Genomic DNA, 23489 nt, shown 5'->3' with positions numbered 1-23489 from the left:
CAGCCAGGCGGCCTTTGCATTTTTCATCAAACCTCATCCAAGGGCCGGATAAAATCTCCGTTAAGAAATAAAATAAAAACAAATATCTGGGGACAGCATTTCTATCAGTTATATTTTCAGATGCTTGATTGTGATGCATTGACATTGCTTTGCAGCTTTTTATACCTTTATTTGATCATTTTCTGATCTGCAGTTCCCTGAGGCAGCTGTCTGCTTTCAGTGAGTTTTCTCGCAGTGCTCACCTGCATCCACGGAAATGTCATCACCCACCCCCACCCCAGTAGCGCTGAGCTTTTCAGTGTGAAATCGCAGACAGTGGCCGATCGCGGTCGGGGACCCATTTGCCGACAGCTCCCGGGCCCACAAATCCCACCCACCTGCCGAAGGTAAAATTCAGCCCCATATTTCCAAGGAGGTCAGGAGGTCCTCAAGGAACACCCTCGGAAGGGAATGGGAACCAGTGGCCAGGCAGGTCAATTCCCAGAGCCTGGTCCTGAAGACATGAATGTTGTGCTGCAAGGCATTCAATAGCTTCACATGGGTAGTCAAGGTTAGTGAATGCAAATTCAAATGACATATCATATAGCCAGCACAATACTAGCCTCTCCTATTGATCAATATCCTCAGCAGCTACTCATTAGCATTCCCCTGCAGTCAGGGCTCAGGCCTAATATTCAGATGCTCTACTTCACACTCACACACCCAATAATGCTGCAAGCCTCATACCCGTCTTTTACCATCTCCACATACCTCTAGTTATTTAGCCATGACAGGAATGTCACCCCTCAATACAGTGCAACATAATTACTGATATTTTTGCCTCTCTCTTGCAGGATAAGATTGTGAATAACTGTTGGGAACAGAGCAGAATTGGCAGGGGATTGGCACAGCTGCCTCCCCTGAGCCCTAAGGAGTTGATGGAGCTCTGCATCATAGGCCTGGTGTGACATAGCCTGTTGTGTCAGGCATTTTGGAGAACATTGTGAATGATGCTACATTCCTGCCTATACCCTTTCTCAACTCCCATCTTACCTCATTCAACTATCTGACATGATGAAAAAGCTGTTGACAATGTTGTGGGTTATGAAGTTTATGGGATTATGAGGTTTATAAATTATTATATTTTGGGACTGTGACTTTAAATATAGTGTACATGGAGCAGGTCATGTAACCTGTTCTGAAGTCTGCTTGACAGTAAGCCTGGGTGGTTTGATTGTCAGAGATCAAAGGAAGACTTAGATTATTTTACTGAGAAGAAGGTGCAAGGTATTTACACTTGGAGACAATGGCAGCAGTCTTGGAGTTTAAAATGAGCAGGCTCTGAGTCTCCCAAAAGTCCCAGAAAGCTGTTGCAGGTATTGGAAAAACCCAGCAGGTCTGGCAGCTTCTGTTGAGAGAGAAACTAAGTTAATGTTTCAAGTCCATTCTTCAGCTCTGAAGAAGAGTCATACAGTCTCAAAACATTAACTCTGTTTCTCTCTCCACAGATGCTGCCAGACCTGCTGAGTTTTTCAAGTATTTTCTGTTTTTATTTCAGATTCCCAGCATCTGCTGTGTTTTGCAATTGTTTTGGGAATCGGATTGTAAACAGTTGTGCTGTAGACTGTCCATTTACTTCAAGGATGAAAGAGAGTTAAGATCAAAGATAGTTAATTAGCATAATATGTTTCATATTGCCATGGCAAAGAGGACAAAGGAAGCCAATTTGAGATATTCCCTTCAAATCAGTGAATATCACAGACAAACAGCAGTGTGGTCAGTGCAGAAGAAAGGCTGCTTGGCTTTGTCAGCTACCACCAACAAATGTGGGAAGAAGACAATCTTCAGTCGAAGGCACATATCCTGTAGCCATCTAACGGTTCCGGGAGATTCTTCTGACATGGCTGCCAGGATGAAGAATCATCAGAGCGGTCTCTACTGCTGTGGAGTTAAGGAACTCTCCGAAAGCTGAGGGAACTGCGTGGAGACGGGCACCTGAAATTACTAGTCAGTGAAACAGGGATACAGGAATCCATTGGAAGGCTAGAGTAACTGTGGACTGTTTTCTAAAAGGACTGTAATTCTGTGGAGAATGTGATGGTTTGTAATATAAAAAGGGAATGTCACTGTAGTTGAAGAATAAGTTGCCTACAAAAAGAAAACAGTGAGTAGTCAAGAGCATTTTTTAGCCATTTGTTAGTAAAATTTTTAAGACATTAAATCTTGTTGGGTCATTACATCAGCTATCAACTTGGGCGCAATAGTCCCAGATTTGCACTAAGTGCAATAGCGTGCATGAAAAAAGTTATTTTGCCCACCGATTGCAATGACGGGTTTTCCCGCCATATTGTCCCATTCCCAGCACGTCTTGCCTTATTAATAAAACATTTCCAGGGCACACGTCAGATCGCTGGAGGGGCAGCCTCTGGTTCATCCCCTCCACCGTCACCTCAGGCCTTCAGTAATCCAGGGGCCATATTTAAAGGTGTCCCTGCACAGAGCTAGCACTCTCTAATGGATCGGAAACTGATGCAAATTCATGGCTGCCAAAGGGAGGAAATATGCTGCCCCCAAAGTTAGTGATGCCTATCTCGGGCGCCTACTGGACGCGGTGGAGGTCCACCATGAAGTCCTCTACCCCTGCTCTGGGTGAAGACCAGCAAGCAAGGTCAACAATCCAGCATTGGAGGTGCTGGCAGCAGTGGTCAGCGCCAACGCCCTGCAAAAGACAACAGCCACCCAGTGCCAAAAGAGGATGAATGATGTCTTCTGTTCCACCAGGGTAAGTCACACACTTACAAAGCTATCACACATCCACAGGGATCTCACTCATTGCCAGTTCAAGGGACATCACCATTCATTCTTTCACACACACCTTCATCTGTCCTGCGGATCGCGTCCTCATCCTGTCCATGACACCACTCACCACCCACACATGCCAGGCATCCTTCTCAACTGGCCTGGCAGGTGTCCTGCTTACACTCTCTCCATCTGTCTTCATGCAGGACAAGCTGGCACACAACAAAAGGGAGAGATCACAGACCAGTGGAGGAATGCCCAACATCAAGGTCCTCACAGACTTTGAGAATAGAGTCATGCAGCTGGCTGGCGAGGATCTGGACCATTCCTGTGCTGACGGCGAGGTCGGCAACCAAGTGAGGATCCAGCAATGCAACATCGACCAGACAACTATGCTATGAGTGAGCTCTCCTGTTCTGTAGTCCTCTGTCACAAACCAATTATCTCTCCTCCCTTTTGCAGACACATCTGGGAAGCAGCTGAGGGGGTCTACGAACAAGGTCCTCAACTCAAGTCCAGAAGACACCTCAGGAGAAGAACCTGATGACATCGTGATTAGAAGACCCGTCACAGCGCTCGCCCACACCCTCCACCAGCTCAGAGACTCACAGCTCGGTGGGACCTAGTTCTAGACTAGCCTCGGGGTCACAATTTGGGGAACACATCACTCTGTCTGATCCACAGCAGGTGGAGGCAGGGACTTCCCAGTTTTATGGCACTCGGAGGATTGCTGGAGGCCAGAAATTGACCGAGTCTGAGTCAGATGAGGAGCCTCTGGACTCGGTCATACCTCAGATGCTGGAAGTGCAAAGACAAGCTCGGGAACATCAGGAAGGGATGTCCGCTGCACTTCTCAGATTGTAAGGCACGATGGAGGAGTCCGTCTGCCTTCAGCCTGAGGTGATTGCACTGGCAAGCCAATGCCCTGAGGTCAACATTGGTCATTGCTGCCAGAATATTGTGGGCAGGTGTCACAGAGTTCTGTCATTCTCCCTGTGGCTCTCAGCACCTTTGGGGTGGGGCTGGCCCCCCCATCTCTTCAGCATCTGTGACCGGTCAGTGTGCTCCTGAAGGGATCGGGTGCTGAAGGCTGACAAAGGATCAAGTGCATTTAAAGTTTCATGACTGCACCTCTGCGATATGACTCTGATCACAGAGCGCAAGCGACGTGCCCTCAGCCAGACAGGAGTCAGACATTCACAGAGGCAATGTGAAGATCTATGGAGAGTCCTCACTGTATGTCGTCATCCTCCTCCTGGAATCTAGCGACTATTAGGGCCTCTGCTGCGTCTCCATGACATGAGTCTGAGCACTGAGGGTATGTGCGCTGCCATCAGCCACACGGGGGTCAAACGTTCACAGGTTCAAGTTGAGGATATCAGGACTGTCCTCACTGCATCTCAACATCATCCTCCACGAGTCTTGCAGCTATGAGAGCCTCCCGAGCACACCTGCCTTGTCTGGTCAGTGCGATGGCCTCATCGCTGGTATCCTCGCCTTTGAGGACCTCATCATCATCATCCCCTTTGTCCTCCTCATCGGAGGGGACATGCAACTCCTCCAACTCCTCCTCAGTCAGACCCTACCCCCGTTGCAGCGCCAGGTTGTGGGGCATGTAGCAAGTGAGAATGATGTGTGACACCCTCTGTGCAGTGCTCCATCAGACCTGTCGAGGCACCAGAAACTAATTTTCAAAATGCCTATCATTTCCCCCATCAAAGCCCGGGTCACAGCATGAGCCTCGTTACACCATCGCTCAGCTGCAGTCTGAGGCTGCCACATAGGCATCATCAGCCACGGCCTCTATGGGTAGCCCTTGTACCCAAGGAGCCAACCCTGGACCCGGGAAGATGTCAGGGATCTGAGACCTGCTAAGGACGTGGGAGTCGTGGACGCTCCCTGGGAATCATGCTGTAGGATGTGTTTGTGGTGGTCACACACCAGCATTCAGCAAGTGGAAGCCTTTGCTTTTGATGTAGTTGACTGCTTATTACCACAGAGATCAAAGTGCCACATGAGTACAATCGATGGCACCCTGTACCTATGGAAAACCTGAGACCTGTGAAAATTCAAGCGCTCTTGCTTCCTGGCTTGCCTGATCCCGGGCGAATTGCATAAAGCTCTGTGTCTTCGCGAGGACGGAGTCTGTGAACTCCTGGACACACTTGTGTATAGAGGCTTGCGAGATCCCACACAGGTCACCTGTGGATCCCTGGAAGGAGCAAATGGCATAAAAATCTGTGGTAACAAGCAGTCAACTACATCAAAAGCAAAGGCTTCCACTTGCTGAATGCTGGTGTGTGACCACCACAAACACATCCTACAGCATGATTCCCAGGGAGCGTCCACGACTCCCACGTCCTTAGCAGGTCTCAGATCCCTGACATCTTCCCGGGTCCAGGGTTGGCTCCTTGGGGACAAGGGCTACCCACAGAGGCCGTGGCTGATGATGCCTATGTGGCAGCCTCAGACTGCAGCTGAGCGATGGTGTAACGAGGCTCATGCTGTGACCCGGGCTTTGATGGGGGAAATGATAGGCATTTTGAAAATTAGTTTCTGGTGCTTCGACAGGTCTGATGGAGCACTGCAGCCACTTTCATGGGTACTGGCAATGGATGCCCTCCACATCCCCGTGATGCCAAATCCTGCAGCAGGTGGCATATGTGACCGACCATTTCCCTAGACATATGCAGTCTTCGGCGGCACTGATTCTCAGTCATTGGCAGGAATGACAGGCACCGCCTATAGACCCTGGATCTAGCAAGGCACCTATGAGCGACGGCTCCCTGTGGATTTTCAGCTATGTGCGCAGCAGGCCCTGCACCCCCTTCATCTTGAGGGAGGTGCTCCTCCCTTTGCTGAACCAGGAATCTCCACTGCTCTCTTCTTCTCTGCTCTCTGTAAGTCATGAGGCATACGGCCAAATCACCAGGCTCCATGATCCTGATGTCCTCCTCCTGCAATATCAAAGAGAGAAATGGGTGGTGTCCTAAGGGTAGGTGTCCTAAGGACCTCTCTTAATTAAGTCTGAAGGCCCCTTCACGCATGCTGGAGAGTGATGGCCGCCACTTGGATAGCAAGTGTGTAGTTCGCTTCAAAGCTGTTTGAAACCCCACCCACCTCTGACCCACTCCACTTGACTGATAGGTGGCAGCTTCAACCATTGGACTGCATGTTGTGCTGTCACCTCAGGCACAGGTATTCTCCTAACCTGCACTGCAAGGCTGCGCTGTTAGCTTGAACCATGATGGATACTGGTCCAAACCTTAAGAAAGGTCTGTGAGCACTCGGCATCGTGTATAGAACAAAGAACAAAGAACAAAGAAAAGTACAGCACAGCAACAGGCCCTTCGGCCCTCCAAGCCTGCGCCGATCATATTGCCCGTCAACTAAAACATTTTGCACTTCCGGGGTCCGTATCCCTTTATTCTCATCCTATTCATGTATTTGTCAAGCTGCCTCTTAAACTCCACTATTGTACCTGCTTCCACCACCTCCTCTGGCAGCGAATTCCAGACACTCACTCCCTCTGCATAAAAAACTTGCCCCGCACATCACCTTTATAGTTTTCTCCTCTCATCTTAAATCTATGTCCCCTAGTATTGACTCTTCCACCCTGGGACAAAGCTTCTGACTATCTACTCTGTCCATGCCACTCATAATTTTGTAAACCTCTATCAAGTCGCCCCTCAATCTCCGTCGCTCTAGTGAGAATAATCCGAGTTTCTCCAACCTCTCCTCATAGCTAATAACCTCCAGACCAGGCAGCATCCTGGTAAACCTTCTCTGCACCCTCTCCAATGCCTCCATATCCTTCTGGTAGTGTGGCGACCAGAATTGCACGCAATATTCCAAGTGTGGCCTAACCAAGGTTCTATACAGCTGCAGCATGACTTCCCAGCTTTTATACTCAATACCCCTGCCAATGAAGGCAAGCATGTCATATGCTTTCCTGACTACCTTATCCACCCGCGTTGCCACTTTAAGTGACCTGTGGACCTGTACACCCAAATCCCTCTGCCCGTCAATGCACTTAAGGGTTCTGCCATTTACTGTATAATTCCTGCCTGTATTAGACCTTCCAAGATGCATTACCTCGCATTTGTCCAGATTAAACTCCATCTGCCATTTCTCCAACTGATCTATATCCCGTTGTATCCTTTGACAATCCCCTTCACTGTCTGCAACTCCTCCAACCTTAGTGTCATCTGCAAACTTACTAATTAGCCCAGTTACATTTTCCTCCAAATCATTTATGTATACTACAAACAGCAAAGGTCCCAGCACTGATCCCTGCGGAACTCCACTAGTCACAGCCCTCCATTCAGAAAAGCACCCTTCCACTGCTACCCTCTGTCTTATATGACCAAGCCAATTCTGTATCCATCTTGCCAGCTCACCTCCGATCCCGTGCGACTTTACCTTTACCAGTCTGCCATGAGGGACATTGTCAAAGGCCTTACTGAAATCCATGTATATAACATCCACTGCCCTTCCATCGTCGATCATCTTTGTCACTTACTCGAAAAACTCGATCAAGTTAGTGAGACACGACCTCCCCTTCACAAAACCATGCTGCCTCTCACTAATACGCCCATTTGCTTCCAAATGGTAGTAAATCCTGTCACGAAGAATCTTCTCCAATAATTTCTCTACCACTGACGTAAGGCTCACCGGCCTGTAATTTCTTGGATTATCCCTGCTACCCTTCTTAAACAATGGAACAACATTGGCCATTCTACAGTCCTCTGGGACCTCACCCGTAGCCAGTGAGGATACAAAGTACTCTGGGGTAGATCCCATCTGGCCCTGGGTACTTATCCACCTTAATATTCTTCAAGACGCCTAACACCTCCTCTTTTTTGATCTCAACATGATCCAGGCTATCTACACACTCTTCCCTAGGCAAATCGACCGCTAAGTCTTTCTCTTTGGTGAATACTGATGAGAAGTATTCATTTAGTATCTCTCCCATTTCTTCTGGCTCCACACACAGATTCCCACCTCTGTCCCTGAGTGGGCCTACCCTTTCCCTGGCTACCCTCTTGCTTTTTACACATGCATAAAAGGCCTTGGGATTTTCTTTAATCCTGGTTGCCAGTGACTTTTCATGACCCCTTTTAGCCCTCCTGACTCCTTGCTTAAGTTTCTTCCTACTTTCTTTATATTCTCCACGGGCTTCATCTGTTCCCAGCCTTCTAGCCCTTACGAATGCTTCCCTTTTCTATTTGACTAAGCTTGGGGCCAACATCAAAGTGGAGGCCACATCTTCACTTATAGACCTAGCTCTGGTGGCCGATGTCTCAGCTGCCATTGCAGATCATTGGAAAGCCAGCCAATATCTCAGTGCAGCAGTCAAAGTTCAGCCATTGGTCATGAGATCCATAGCTGCTGCCATGCAGGCTCAGCCTGCTGTTATTATGCCTGTGGATCCCAATGCTCAAAGGTGCTTTCAGGCTCTCAGTTCAGTTGAGCAATTTGTGCTCCAACAGATTACAAGGGTTGCTGAGGTGCCACTCGGAGGGAGTGACAGTGGCTCCAAGGAGCACAAACCTGTTGTCCTTTCTCAAGCCAACAGCATTCTTCGTCTCATCACAGTGACCCCGCCATTGCCCTTTCTGGTGCTCACACAGATGTCACCCATGTCAAGATGGTACAACCCAAAGCTGGGCCCTCAAGGCTCAGAGTTGTTCAACCTTATCCAAAAAGGTCACCTGCAGTCACCCCCACTGGAAGTCAGCAGTCTTCCATGAGGCAAGCTGTAACCATGTGGTAGCACTGTGTAGGAACACAAGACAGGCACTAAGGGAAGGTTCATTTGAGGTGATTAGCTCATTTATGTTTGCTTGATTGGAAGCATTGTTCGATAAAGATGTTGTGGAAAAGTTTTAATTGGTGCCTTTTATTGCAGGATCTTGGCCAATGGGACACTGTGGTGGGGCATCCCAGATAAATGGGAAGGTGGGGAATAGTGGAGGCATGGTGGTGAAGGAATGATCTCCAAAGGTATGCAGAGTTTGAGTAAGTGTTGACGGATAGCCCGTCTGGAGCAAGGGATCCCTGATGCCTCTTCCCTGCCTCCTCCTCTTCCTCCTCCTTCTGAGGTGCCTCTAAATGTTTGGTGGCAATATCTGCACCCTCATGATAGTAATGTTGTGACATAGCTACCATCATGACCTTTGCTACAGCCTCAAAGAGTATTGTAGCAATCCAGGCACTGGAACCATTCTTTAAACATGCTGATGGATGGTTCTGTGATATTCCTGGCAGCAGTACTGTCCATCCAGTGTCCTTGTATGATTGGGTGGCAGAGTAGGGTCATTAGCCAGGTGTAGAAGGGAGTTTCCCTCATCTCCAAGCAGCCAGCGACTGGTTTGTCATAGTGGCCGGAAGAAGGCAGGAATAGCAGACTACCTCAGGATGAAGATATTGTGGCTACTGCCAGGATAGCGGGCATCCACTGATATGGTGATTTGTGCATGGCCGCACGCCAACTGCACATTAATGAACGGCAGCTCTTGTGGTTCTGGTACCTCTCCCTGTTGACACATGGGGCCCACAGAACAATGTGAAGGCAATCGATGGCTCCCTGTACACTGGGAATCACACAATCCTGGCAAAGCCAAGTGCCTACTCCTCCTCCTTATTTCTGTTTAGATTAAAAATGAGGGAATTGCCTCTCCAATCATACAGGGCCTCCATCACCTCTCGGATGCAGTGATGGGCAGAGTACTGGAAGATGTTTGCAGTGGCCTGTGCCTGCCTGGAATGATGCAGTAATGTAAGGCTTTAAGGTAATGGTGACCTTGAAGGCCATCCTCACCTTAGAGTGAAGCTGTAGGTTCGGTTGACGGAGGTGGCACAGTTCTGTGACCACCTCCGTGTTGAATCTGAGGTGCCTCAGGCATTGCTCCTTGGAAAAGTGAAAGTAGAAGCGCTACCTATAAACTCATGGTGGACAGGACCTTCTGTGGACAGCTGTCCGCCTGCTCCCTCTGTGCAAATGGCTCCTCTTTGCAGCCTTATCAACATTTGTCTGTTATGTTGCAGAATCCGATGCGCTGCAGACCCATAACCATTGCAGGTTTAGGGCAGAATTTTACAGCCCGCGGGCAGGCACGCCCAACCCAATCCGGCGTGAAATCGCGTGAGATGATGTTGGGCGAGCGTCCTGACGTCACCATGCACTCACACAATATTCTGCTTGGCAGGTGCACGTAAAAGTCGGAAGCACGCCCACCGACAATTAAGAGGGCAATTAAACCCATTTTTGGCGTAATTGTCTATGAATTTTCGTGGCCCATCCAACCGTATAGTTGGCAAATGGGCAATTTGGTCAGGCGGCCTTTGCATTTTTCATCAAATCTCATCCAAGAGCAGGGTGAAATCTCAAGAGTAAAATTCAGGCCTTAGTGTGGAGAAGTGACCAAATTCTCTGCCCTCGGTGAGGATGCACAAACTCACCATCCCACTTACAAGTTTTAAAACCATGTATCAACTCAGCTGGAATGGCTGATTGATGTCACAATCTCAGCGCTCCTGATGCATCTGGTGCAGGCACATCACGTGCTCGCTGGCCTCCTTTCAGCATGAGGCTCTGTGCAGACTGTGCCATAAGTGGTCAGAGGCACTGCATATATCATGTGCTGACTGAGGGGCTTCCATAGTCCCAGCACCAGGTGCTACAGAGCATACCTTCACAAGTTTGAACTCATGATCTTCTGATCTTCTCGCTCAGCACCATCTCCCCGCAGTATTCCCCTATCTCTTAATATCATTGGTATCTAGAAATCTATCAACCTCTGTTTTGAACATACTCAGTGACTGAGCCGTCACAGCCCCCTGGGATAGAGAATTCCAATGATTTACCCACCCTCTGACCGAAGACCTCCAGAGGGAGGTGCTAATCCTTTGACTGAAATCCCATGTGTATGTTTTAGTAATTAAAGTGGCACTAAAGGTCCCATGACATTGTTCAGAGAAGAACAGGGTACTCGCCTTGTACCTTGGACAGCATTACTTCCCCAAGCAGTAGCACCCACAATTAAAAAATAATATACTGAATTTTGTGCTCGCTGGGCACACACAATTGGCAGGCCCAGAAGCGGATACGAAATGCTTGGTCGATTGGCCCATCCGCCAACCATAAGGTTGGACGAGCTACGGCAAACTGCTGACAATTGGGACGTTAGTGGACTTAAATGCCCACTTAACTATTGGCACTCTTCCAACGTTTGCGTGCGCCTGCCAAGCGAAATATTGTGCGAGCGCGCGATGATGTCGGGACACTCGCAAGATGATTTCATGCTTGCTTGGGTTGGGCACGTGCCTGCCCACAGGGGGCGTAACATTCTGGCCAATATATTACCTCACTGCTGCCTGTGAAATGTTGAAAGAGAATGAGTTCAATACTTACATAGAAGGCAGTTTCTGGACTCCAAAAAGTAATTAATTGCTTGAAAGTTATTAGTTTTCAACTTGATAAACTGCTTCATCAATATAAATGTTTTATTATTTCTGATTTGCGGCACTCTTCCAATTTTATCAGACACAATGTCCTTGAGAATTCCCCAAGCTATTAATACTGCAATTTCACATTCCCATTCAGTCAGTAGTTTTTCTTTGGAACATCCTTCGCATAGCCCACTCCTCAATATCCTGTTGTGTTGAGAGAATTGCTTTTAAACATAAGCAGGAGATAAATCAGTCCCACAGAAATTCATTCATTACTCTATGTAAGTACAATACTAAAATATCAATAACTTTGATTGAACTTACTCTCCATGTTCTTTTTTATGTCACGTGTTCATCACAAGTATGGTAGCGTCTTTGTTACTGCATTAGCAATGAAGACATCTGGATTAATAAATTAGAGAAGATTAATTCAAAATCATACCGTGGCAGTTTGACAATTTGAATCCAGTTGAAAATATACATACAAATAAAATATTGGTGTCACTAATGGTGGGTGAAATCATCCCAGATCTGCACTAAGTGTAATAGCAGGCGGGAAAAAACTGACATTTTACCCACCAGCCACAGTGGTGGCTTTTCACGCTGTATCGTCCCAATCCCGCCTCATTAATTATGCATTCCTGGGAAATATGCCGTTTCGATGGCGGGTGGTCTCTCATTCAACCGCCATACCATCACCTCGCCGCTTCATCACACCCGGGCGCCATATTTAAAGTGCAGCTGCATGCACAGCTCTCAGTGCTTCCAACCCAGCCTGCTGCAGAGAAGATATGGCCCCGAAAGGCAAGGAGACTTCAGCCTGCCCGGTTTAATGATGCATCCCTCAAGTGCATTTTGGACGTAGCAGGGGCCCACTACCGCCACTCTGGGTGAAGACCAGCAAGCAAGGTCACCAATACAGCATGCGAGATGTTGGTCAGCGCCAATGCCCTACAAAAGAGGGCAGCCACCCAGTGATACAACAGGATGAACGGTCTCATCCATTCTGCCAAGGTAAGTCACTCTTATCACTCTCAACTCACACGCTCACAAACCCATCACACATCCACAGGGATCTCACACCACAAGGGACAACACCATGAACTCTCACACACACCCTCACATCCCCATCAGGCTCATAAACTCTCAAGTTCGCGTCCTCATCCTGCCCATGTCTCCGCTCACCACACAAACATTCCACACAGTGCCATGTGCCCTGCTCGCACTCCCTCCAGCTATTTTCATGCAGGAGAAGCTCGCTCGCATCAACAGGGAGAGGCGCCAGATTGTGTGTGGAGTGGCCCACATTAGGCCCATTAATCACCTTGAGGAGCATGCCATCACGCTGACTGGTGAGGACAAGGAACATGCCTGCGGTGACAGTGAGGTCAGTGGGTGAACACCCTCAAGAGAATTCTTCATCACATCATCCCACCCTCAACACAACTGAGTACTCTCTCTCTCTCTCTCTCTTTCTCTCTCCAGCTTTTGATTCTGCTGCCATGCACTAATTATCTCTACTTCAGTTCACAGGGAGCTCTGTCAAGCGACTGACACCCTCAGCCAGCCAGTCCCTCAGCTCCATCCGGTTCCCACCTCCAGACAAGAGGACTCCTCCTCCATTGAAGATCTGGAAATAAGCAGCCTAGAAGACCCGTCACAGCACTTACCCACACCCTGCACCAGTGCAGAGACACACATCTTGGTGGGGCCTAGATCTAGAGCAGGCTCGGGTTCACAATCTGGTGGCCACCGCAGGATACGTGTCCGCAGCAGAAGGAGGCAGATTCAACCAAGCTCCCCGGCACTCGGAGGACTGCTGGGGAAGAGGCATCTGTGAGGTCCAAGTCAGATGACGAGCCTCTATATTTTAACTCATCCTGGAGAGTCGGCAGAAGGCAGGGAAACATCATGCAGAGCTGTTGGAAGCCCCCAACAGAGTGGCATGCAAGTCGGAGGAGAGCGTCCACCTGCTCTTTGATGAAGTGGTGCCCACATGTGCACATGTGGAGGTCTCCCTGGGGAGGATGGCAGACGCTGTGGAGACCCTAGTCCAGCAGAATGTGGAGATGTGGACAGTCCTGCACCCCATCACTGGAGCCATGGTGGAGTTCCTGCAGTGGCGACGCGAGAGGGAAATGCAGCACCTTGACGTCCCTCCAGGTGCTCCTTCCCCTCAAGGAGTCAGGTCGCGGCCCTCGGGCACCCGAAGGGAGGAGGAGCGGCAGCTGGACACCCCTGGGTCATCCACTCAGGAATCTCAGAGGGTCTCTGCTCCCTCTGAGTCCCCTTTGCCTGTGACCCCTTCACTCTCATCCTCTGTCACCGCAGAAGGAACAGTTGGCCCACAGGAGGACAGCCAAAGCAAGCTGGGGCCATCAAAGCCTCGGCTGTCCAGAGGACGCACGCCAAAGTCACCAGAGGCAACAGGGCCAAGCATTGCACAGGCTGTTTCCACCCCTGCTGCAGATGTCAGGGCAGCACCTAGAAGTCTAAGGCATTCAAAAGTTAAAAAATTCTGATTACAGCTGGTTGCACAGGCGAGCACATTTTGTCACTTTACAATCTGAAAGTATATTCACTTTCACTGAATGATGTGTAATGATGTCTTTCAGCTTCATTGACTGACGTCATGAGTCCTCCCACTGCAGTCCCTACACTCCCCCGGCCCCACTAATAGTTCACTGCACGCAGCTGGACCATGAATGATTTTGGAGGGAGAAGCGTGTGTGTGTGTGGTTGGGCCTTTCAAAGCCTCGTGCAAGCACTGTCCCACGCACATGGATCCTTCCCGCATCACACTCATCTCATTGTCCTGAGCATTTTTAATGCTGCCTACTGGGGTTCAGTTTCAGTTGTCCATCTGAGCTGACCTACATCTCCGCACGCACAATGATCACACTCCCTTGCAGCACCTGTTCTCATCCACCATGACTCTCCTTTCAGTTTTGATTTAGCAAGCACGGTAACGTTACAGTTTTTTTTGCGCTCCCTCATCCTTTTCCCTCCCCCAGTCAACCATATCCTTTCCCCCATCACTGTTGACCCCCTTGGCATCACCTTCCACCTCCCCATCACCTACCAACCACAACCCTTTTCTTTCAGAGATGTCCAGGTGAACGTGCACGTACCCATCCTTCCCAAAAATCCCACCCTCATCCACATTAACCTCCCTGACCTCCTCCTTCCCACCTCCAGGATCCATGTCTGCCTCCAAGACCCAATCGACCACCCCCATTGTCCCTTCTACCGATACCGTCGTACACTCACCCTCCCACCCTACTGTCTCACTCTGGCCTGGGTCATTCTCGCCATTCCTTCCTACCATCCTACCCTCCATTCACTCCCCAGGAGTCAATCATGGACTCAACAGAGCCCTCCCTTGCACGTTCACCTGTACACCCTCCCTTCCAGATTCCTTCCCCCCCTTGGAACTCCTTCCCACCACCCCCCGCATCTGCCGCCAGACTGCCCACCATAGTCCTTACCCCTTCCTGACTCCTTCCTCCACCCTTACTTCTTCCACCACCCCTCTCCGGACTCCTTCCTGACCCCAGACTCCTTCCCCTCTCTGGACTCCTTCCCCCACCATTCGAACTCCTTCCCTTACACTTTTCTCCCCTTATGCCTACCTTCCCAGTTGCCATCTTCTTCCCCAACACTCCCTCCTTGCCCTATACTCCCTCCCCCTTCCCAACCTCAACACCCCTTACACCTTTGTTTCCCCCCCTCCCAAGCTCACCTTCCCGACATCTTTGATCCTCCCTCCCCTCCTCTGACTCACCTGGCACCTTCATTCCCCCCTCCCATTCTCACCACCACCCCAACACAGCCTTCCTCTCCCCGTCGATCCTAGGCCTTCCTATTCCACCCCTCTGGTACGTCTTCATCTCCCAAACACAGCTGAACCTTCCTCTCCACCCCTTTGAAGATCATCCATTGCAAGCATACCCTCACTGGTGATTTTCCACCTTCCGTGAGCTGCTTCACAGCAGAGCCACGCCCATGAGAATCCACCCAGCATGCCATGGACGTTCCTCCAGGGTCCGTCGCTGTCGGGCTCCAGCATTTTCTGTTCCTTGGATGTCCACGATGTGAGCAAGGCCCTGACGGTAAGTCCCAACTTCTGCACATCACACTTGTCAAGGCGTGTTCTGCACCGACGTGTTTACCCACCGACTTGGGCGGATGGTCCAACGTGGAGGGATGATTCCGACAGGCTGGGCTTATAATGATATGCAGATGTATTACAATAAGGTTCCCAACATCCGACAGCAGGAAACACAGCCCGCTATTGACGGGCAGAGCAGATTATTGCACGACATTGTGAAACCAATGTTTGGCCTTCTCACCATGTTGTCCGCTCACGCCGCCGAACACACCCAACGCCACCAGGCAGGGAAAATTCCACCCGGTGGCTATAAAGCTGTTGGAATGTTGTAAAACCCTTGACCTGATCATGGAAACTGGCTTTAGGAATTTGTTGCTGAGCCATTATTCCAGGATCCATGCACTCCACAGCTGGAATAGTAAAATGACCGGCATTATAAAACTGACTCGCTGTTGCATGAGAAATGTGAAAGGGTAATCATTAGAGATATGTCCAAAATTGTAATTTCTCATCACAAAATTATGTTGCACAAAATTTCCTTGGCAAAATCACTGCTCCATCCATTTTATTTGCAGCTTGTTAAAACCTACGAACAAAAAGGCGAAAAATATGCTTCACTAACAGGGAAGGATCAAAGCACCCAGGTCCTTTCACACAGCATAATTTGAGCTATATGCAGGGCTGGGACAATAAATATTTTTTAAAAAGATAGTATTACTTTGGTGCCTGACTCAACCATATATCCAGAGTAAATCTGTGCAATCGTTAACACTACACATTAATGTGTCCAGTACAGTTCATCAATCTCTGTGTAGAAACCTTCAATATTCTTGGCAATCAAGAGAGTTGAGTTGATTTACAGTGCACTCGTCTTAAGTGCACAGCTGATTTTGAAAACATTTTGTACGCTCAATAAAAATGATTAAAATAGGACACTGCCGTGCACAAGCCAATCAATGATAGTTGAAGAGTGTATTTTCCATGAGGTGATGTGGCTGCTGGAGTTACCCACCTGGGTGGGTTTCTTCATTTTCTGCCTGTAGGGAAAGAGAGATGGAGTACGAGTTTATTTTCGGACAGGCTAGAAGCCCAATTGAAGGAATCTTGAGCTATCCTGGGTAAACCTTGGTGAAGAATATTATATTTTCCAGGAAAATTCCCCAGGAAATGCTTATCATTTTCTTTGTGATATCACACATGAGTGGCAATGTAGATGGTAAGATACAGCGAAGGAAAAGTTGGAACTTTCCAGATGCGAATCTTGTGCATTTAACAAGCAGATGTTACAGAGTTACTTCATTTTTTTTTTACATGTTTAATTCTGAAGTTCCTGGGCTGGGGACACTGGGCAAGGGGGAGTTGGGGTGAATGGGGCAATTACTGTTGATGATGGAATGCGACTGGAAATTGGAGTGGGCCACTATACCTGTACACTTTCCTTCGTGCTCTGCCTAATCGTGCTTCAAGTGGGTGTGGCCACTTCTTCCCACTGTTCCCTCCTTCTTTACGACCTAATCAGAAGAGGCAGGATGGTGCAATGACATCATCTAGTAAAGCACCCACCATTTCCACCTGCCTTTGCCCAATGCTAAATGCACTTGCATGACCCAGGCTTACACAACATGCCAAATAAGGAGAAAGTCCTGGCAAAACTGGGACCCATAAGTATCTCAAATGGCAGTAATACAGGAGAGAGTTTGACTTTGTCAATTTCAACAGAATAATCACTTCTTCACAAAAGAAGACATGCCAGCAAAAGCAAAAATGGTGTGGATATCCAACCGATTTATGCAAATTATGTTACTCCAAGATTTTACACATGGCTATAGGGTACTCCAGAGTAGTACCCAGACACCCTGCCCTGCTGACATCCATCATTCTGGTTTAACAGGGATTTTGTATCTAGAATTACAGGGAGGCCAGTGCTAGCTACCTCAGGGTAAACCCGGGAACCTCAATCAGACACAAGGCACCTTACTCATATATGCAAAAAACCTAAATCCTGTTTCAGGCATGGACAGTGCATATTGATTTTTAGCTTTTTATGAATATGCAATGATGCACTTCCAGCTTATAATGCCCACCGTAACTGGAGGGTCAGAAGATCATATTGCCTTTGAAAACAGGCGCTTCACAGCTAGAGTTTTTAGGCCATTTTATTTAGAATCTATACTTTTGAAGTAAATCTTCTCACAAGTCTCATCTTCCAGGTTTCCTTTCTCTACACAATATTATGCTTCTCAAGTTGAACTTTATTAAGCAAAAAAGAAAGTTTCTCATGTATAAATCTGCATATACATTGGAGGGAAGATTTGAATATAAGAATAAAGCTAAGGAGGCTAAGAAACTGGCAACAAGAGCTAAAATAAGAGAGGCAATTAAGATCACGGAAAATATAAAGTGCAATATGAAATGCTTCTATAAATAAATTCATACCAAACAAATGTTCATAGAAACAATGGATCTCAAGTATGTACAAGGTCCCAGAGTTTTTGCTTAAATTAAGCTTTTAAAAATAAAATGTAATGGACTGCTCAATGTGCTAAAATGCAACACTGTATATTGCTGTAAGGACTTACTAGGAGTAGAATAGTACAGTCTGAGTGACATAAAAAAGAGACCATTACAAAGAAATATTATGAATATGCTGGATGACACGCTTCCAGCTTATAACGTCCACCATATTGGAGGGTCAGGAGACCATATTGCCTTTGAAAACCAGGCACTCCGCAGCCAGGTTTTTTTTAGGCCATTTTATTTAGAATCTTTAAGTGGTAGGGAAGCTTCTCGAAACAAATATTCAGGATAGAATTAGTAGTCACAAGGAAAAATGTGGGTTGATTAGAAAGAGTCAGCGTGGATTTCTTAAGGGAAAATTGCATTTAACTAACTTGTTGGAGTTTTTTGAAGAGGTAACAGAGGGTTGATGAGGGTAATGCTGTTGATGTGGTGTACATGGACTTCCAAAAGGCATTCAATACAGTGTCACACAACAGACTTATGAGAAAAATTAGAGCTCATGGAATAAAAGGGACAGTAGTAACGCGGATACAAAATTGGCTGAGTCTCAGGAAACAGAGAGTAATGGTTAATGGATATTTTTTGGGCTGGAGAAAAGTTTATAGTGGAGTTTCCCTGGGATTGGTACTGAGACGCTTGCTTGACCTGATATATAAATGATCTAGGTCTTGGTGTGCAGTATATGTGCATGCGTCATTAAAGATGGCAGGACAGATGGAGAAAGCATTTGATAAAGCATACAGTATTCTAGGCTTTATTAATAGGGGCATAGAGCACAAGACCAAGGAGGTCATGCTGAACGTGTATAGGACATGAGTTAGACCTCAGCTGGAGTATTGTATACAGTTCTGGGCACCACATTTTAGGAAAGATGCGAATGCATTGGAGAGAGTGCAGAAGAGGTTTACAAAAATGGTTCTAGGGATGAGAAACTTCAGTTATGAAGATAGATTGGAGAAGTTGGGACAATCCTCCTTGGAGAGGCAAAGGCTAAGAGGATATTTGATAGAGGTGCTCAAAATTATGAGGGGGCTGGACAGAGTAGATAGGGAGAAATTGTTCCTGCTTGGAAAAGGATCGAGAATGAGAGAGCACAGATTTAAAGTGATTTGCAAAAGCAGCAAATGCAATATGAGAAAAAACATTTTTCACACAGCAAGTGGTCTAGGTCTGGAATGCACTGCCTGAAAGCGTGGTTGAGGCAGGTTCAATTGAGGCATCCAAGAGGCATTTGATGATTATTTGAACAGAAACAATGTGCAGGGGTATGGGGAAAAGGCAGGAGATTGGCACTAAGTCATAATGTTCGTTCGGAGAGGCAATGCAAACACAATGGGCTGAGTGACCTCCTTCTGTACCACAACAATTCTGTGATTCAGTGACTCTATGAAGAAGCACCGTAACTGTTCATCAAAGTTCACTGTTACAAATTAACACACTCAGGGCAAGTTTGCCTTCATATGCTAGTGTGAAATGTGTGACAGCAAATTGCAGCCTGTTTTACATCTTTCCTGATTGAAGACAGTGGAAATAAAAATCGAAAGGGTTGTAAAACAGGCTGCATCTTGCTATCACATATTTTATGCTATCATTCAGTCATGGTATACTCAATTGTGTTTTACTAGCATCTTCTGTTTCAATTTCAAGCCTGCAAATCCAGGATTTCAATGTCTTAAAAATATAATTCCTGAATGTCCTTGTTTTTTTGGTTCAACAATGAATGTCAATTGTTTGCACATTCTTTTTTTTTCTTCAATATTTTTATTTTGTTAATGCATCTTCCTATTGACTGACTAACAATGATTCACATCATTGAACAATCTCCTGCCTTTCTTTTAAGGAAATGTTGCTGCTTGGAGCTCTTCATCATCTTCCATTTTTCCAATTTTGTTATAATGTTTGCCTAACTTTCAGTCTTCAGTTCTGAAGAAGGAGGAATTTGACTGAAATGATGAGCTGCCTTTTTTTTCTCTACAGATACTAGTTGACCTGCTGTGCATATATAGCATTTTCTGTTTTTGTTTCAGATCTTTATTAGTTAATAAGTTAATGGATATAGTGGCAGGAACATAGGAGCAGGAGTAGGCCATTTGGCCCTTCGAGTCTGCTCCACCATTCAATAACATCATGTCTGATCTGGTTGTGGGCTCAGCTCCACTTTCCTGTCTGTCCCCTATAACCCTTGACTCCCTCATCTAACAAAAATCTGTCTAATTCTGCCTTGAATAAATTCAATGACCCAGCCTCCTCTACTTTCTAGGGAATGGAACTCCACACACTAACAACCCTTTGGGAAAAAAAGTTTCTCCTCATCTCTGTCTTAAAAGGGATACCTCTTATTTTTAAACTATGCTCCCTAGTTTTAGTCTCCCCCCACAAGAGGAAACATCGTCTGGGTATCCACTCTATCAAGTCCCCTCAGGATCTTACATTTTTCAATAAGATCACCTCTCATTATTCTAAACTCCAGTGGGTATAAGCCCAGCCTGTTCAATCTTTCTTCATAAGATAGCCCCTTCATCCCAGAAATGAGTCCAGTGAACACCCTCTGAACTGATTCTAAAGCAGTTTTGCGCAGTTTTGGTCCCCTTATTTAAGGAAGGATATAAACACATTGGAGGCAATTCAAAGGAGGTTTACTAGATTGATACCTGGAGTGAGTGGGCTGTCTTATGAGGAAAGGTTGGACAGACTGGGTTTGTTTCCACTCGAGTTTAGAAGAGTGAGGGGTGATTTGATTGAAGTTTACAAGGTCTTGAACAGCCTTGACAAGGTGGACATCGAATGGATGTTTCCTTTTGTGGGTGAGTCAAAAACAAGGGGGCACTGTTTTAAAATTAGGGCTCACCCTTTTAGGGCAGAGATGAGGAGAATTTTTTTCTCTCAGAGGATTGTGCGACTTTGAAATTCTCAGCCTCAGAAGGTGGTGGAGGCGGGGTCATTGAATATTTTAAGGCAGAGGTAGGTAGATTCTTGGTGGCAAGGAAATCAAGGGATTTAAGGCTTAGATGAGGATGTGAAAACCAAACCACAGGAAGATCAGCCATGATCTTATCGAATGGCGAAGCAGGCTCGAGGGGCCGAATGGTCTACTCCTGTTCCTTTTTCTTATGTTCTTATATTTTTTTTTAATGAGACCAAAACAGCACATGGTACTCCAGATGTGATCTCACCAAGGCCCTATACATCTGTAGTAAAATTGTCCTACTTTTATATTCCATTCCTCTTGCAAGTAATGCCAACATTCTATTTGCCTTCTAATCACTTGCTGTATCTGCTTACTAACTTTATGCAGGACACCTGGGTGCCTCTGTTCCACCAACTTCTGCAACCTCTCTCCATTTAAGTAGTATACTGCTTTTCTATTCTTCCTGCCAAAGTGGACAAGTTCACATTGTATTCCACCTGCCAAATTGTTGCCCACTCAATCAACCTGTCCATATCCCTTTGCAAACTCTCTACCTTCTCTTGACAGCTTACTTTCCTACCTAACTTGGTGCCACCGGCAAATTTAATTACCAGACATTCTGTTCCTCGATCCAAGTCAGTGACAGTGTTATAATTTCTCAGCACTATCATTTACACAGAATTTTCCACTCTGTGAACCCAACACCCATATAAATGGTCTCAAATGTTAGATTTCCAGTTCAGGGTGGGGTGAGGGATGGGGGGAGGTGGTGGGTAGGGTGTGGGCTAATACAGGGATGGGGGTGGGCGACCCCTTATGTGGTGAGGAGTTGGAAATGGGCCCGCCTCGGGTTAGGTGACTCAGACCTATGAAAGCTTGCCTCAGGAAGGACAATTTGAGAGTTCGAAAGTTGATGGTTAAGTGTCAGAACATCGGAGGAGATGCCACTAACTTGCCGGTGAGTGGTAAGTATGTAAATGTTGTCCAACTGTTAACTGCCCCTGGAATGGTTGGCCCATTATGGGCTTTTCCTAGGAAAAAGTGTCAACGTTTCTACCTATTCATAGTGCACTGTACTGAAGCACAGAAAGCAATGTGAATTCACAAGACACAGCCATGGAGATGGCTGTGCCTTGGCACCACTACCTGATAAAGATATGCTGCTGTAATGTAGTTAGCTGCTATGCCTCAGTGGATGAATGATGAACTGTGCCATGCTCATTCTCCCATCCACTTGCCCTCTTGCAACAATCCATCAGGACACACTTGACCTTTGACCAGGCCTCCTACATCTGCACACTGTCACAGCATAACAGTGTGACTAAGAGGGAGGAAGCCAGTAGGGTTGTCGGTGTTCACAGAGCACAGCATGTTACCTTGGAAAGACAGCTGCAACATCCATGGCACCATTTGTGCAGAGCCATGTTGTCCACCACACCTTAATATAGTATAAAGGTCTGGCACATATAGAATGAACATACCGCCCACACAGTGGTGTAAGAGGATATATGACTGGCACCTAGGGGTCAGTCAAGTGTTGGACTGAGCCATGTGCACAAGCAAGCATGGAGACAGCTCCTAGCTTGAACCCTTTACTGTGTATATGTAGATAGTTCTTGTTGTTAATAAATTACACCCAGTTAATCTACTTAAGACTATGATGACTTTTTTAAGACCTACTGAACAGTATCCAACATCCTATAACACTTAAAAATACTCATAGATGATATGATGGAAATGCTTAGTGCATGAGAGCACTTAATAGTGAATGAGAGAATTGTAAGCTAAATAGTTCACAATCTTTTTCCCCTTACATTTGTATTGTCACACGGAGGCGATACTGGGAAAGGGATGGGCCCAGCTGCCCCACACCTCACAGATCAGGACCTGTACATTTTAGTTGAAGAGGTCCAAAAGGGGAGATCAGTCCTGTACCCACTGGCCAGCGCCACCCTCCAGCCACCACAAATAAGGCCTGGATTCAAATTTCTGCTGTGCTTAGGAGAGCACGAGAGATCTTTGATACAATGTCAAAAAGATTCAACTACCTGCTGTGTTCCAGCAAAGTGAGTAGCTTGGCTCATCCACACAGAGGTCCAAATGAGGGGTTAAGTCATATATTGCAGCTAAGGTACAAGACATGGCACATGCTTCTGATGCAACATTGAGATTTGTACATGTAAACTGTTCATGTAGGTGCGCACAGACCAGGTGTAAACGAGCACTGAGATGCACACACACATTAAAGAGAAATATCCCCCCTGCACTTTATATCAGGTTAAAATAAATTCATCTTGTCTTTGCAGTTGAAGGGGGTGAAGAACACCATGGAGATGGCCTGGACTGGGGGAGGGTCAGCCTGGCTGTAACATCTTAGATTGAGGGAACAGGTGGTCATGGAACTAGCCAGGGTGCCTGTGCAGCCGTCTGGTGATGGTGAATCACTGGTAGCAGATGGTAAAGGCAGTGACAAATGCACCTTGACACATGGTGGGAATGGTGGAGATCATACTATCAGTTCACTGAGCACAAGGGGACGTTTGCATGAGAGAGAGTATAAGGATTGGGTTGTGTCATGCAGGCAGTGTGAGCTTGGTTAAAGTCAATGGCGTGCATCAGAGGGTGCTTTCAGAATGCAATAGGCTATACCTAAATTACTACATTTGTGTCTCACACAACTCTGCTCCTTCACATCCTGGGCCAGATCATCCCTCAGAC

Source organism: Cetorhinus maximus, chromosome 1 (assembly GCF_964194155.1).
Source record: "Cetorhinus maximus chromosome 1, sCetMax3.hap1.1, whole genome shotgun sequence".
NCBI lineage: Eukaryota > Metazoa > Chordata > Chondrichthyes > Lamniformes > Cetorhinidae > Cetorhinus > Cetorhinus maximus.
The sequence above is the reverse complement of the archived record's forward strand: the minus strand, read 5'-3'. Positions refer to the sequence as shown.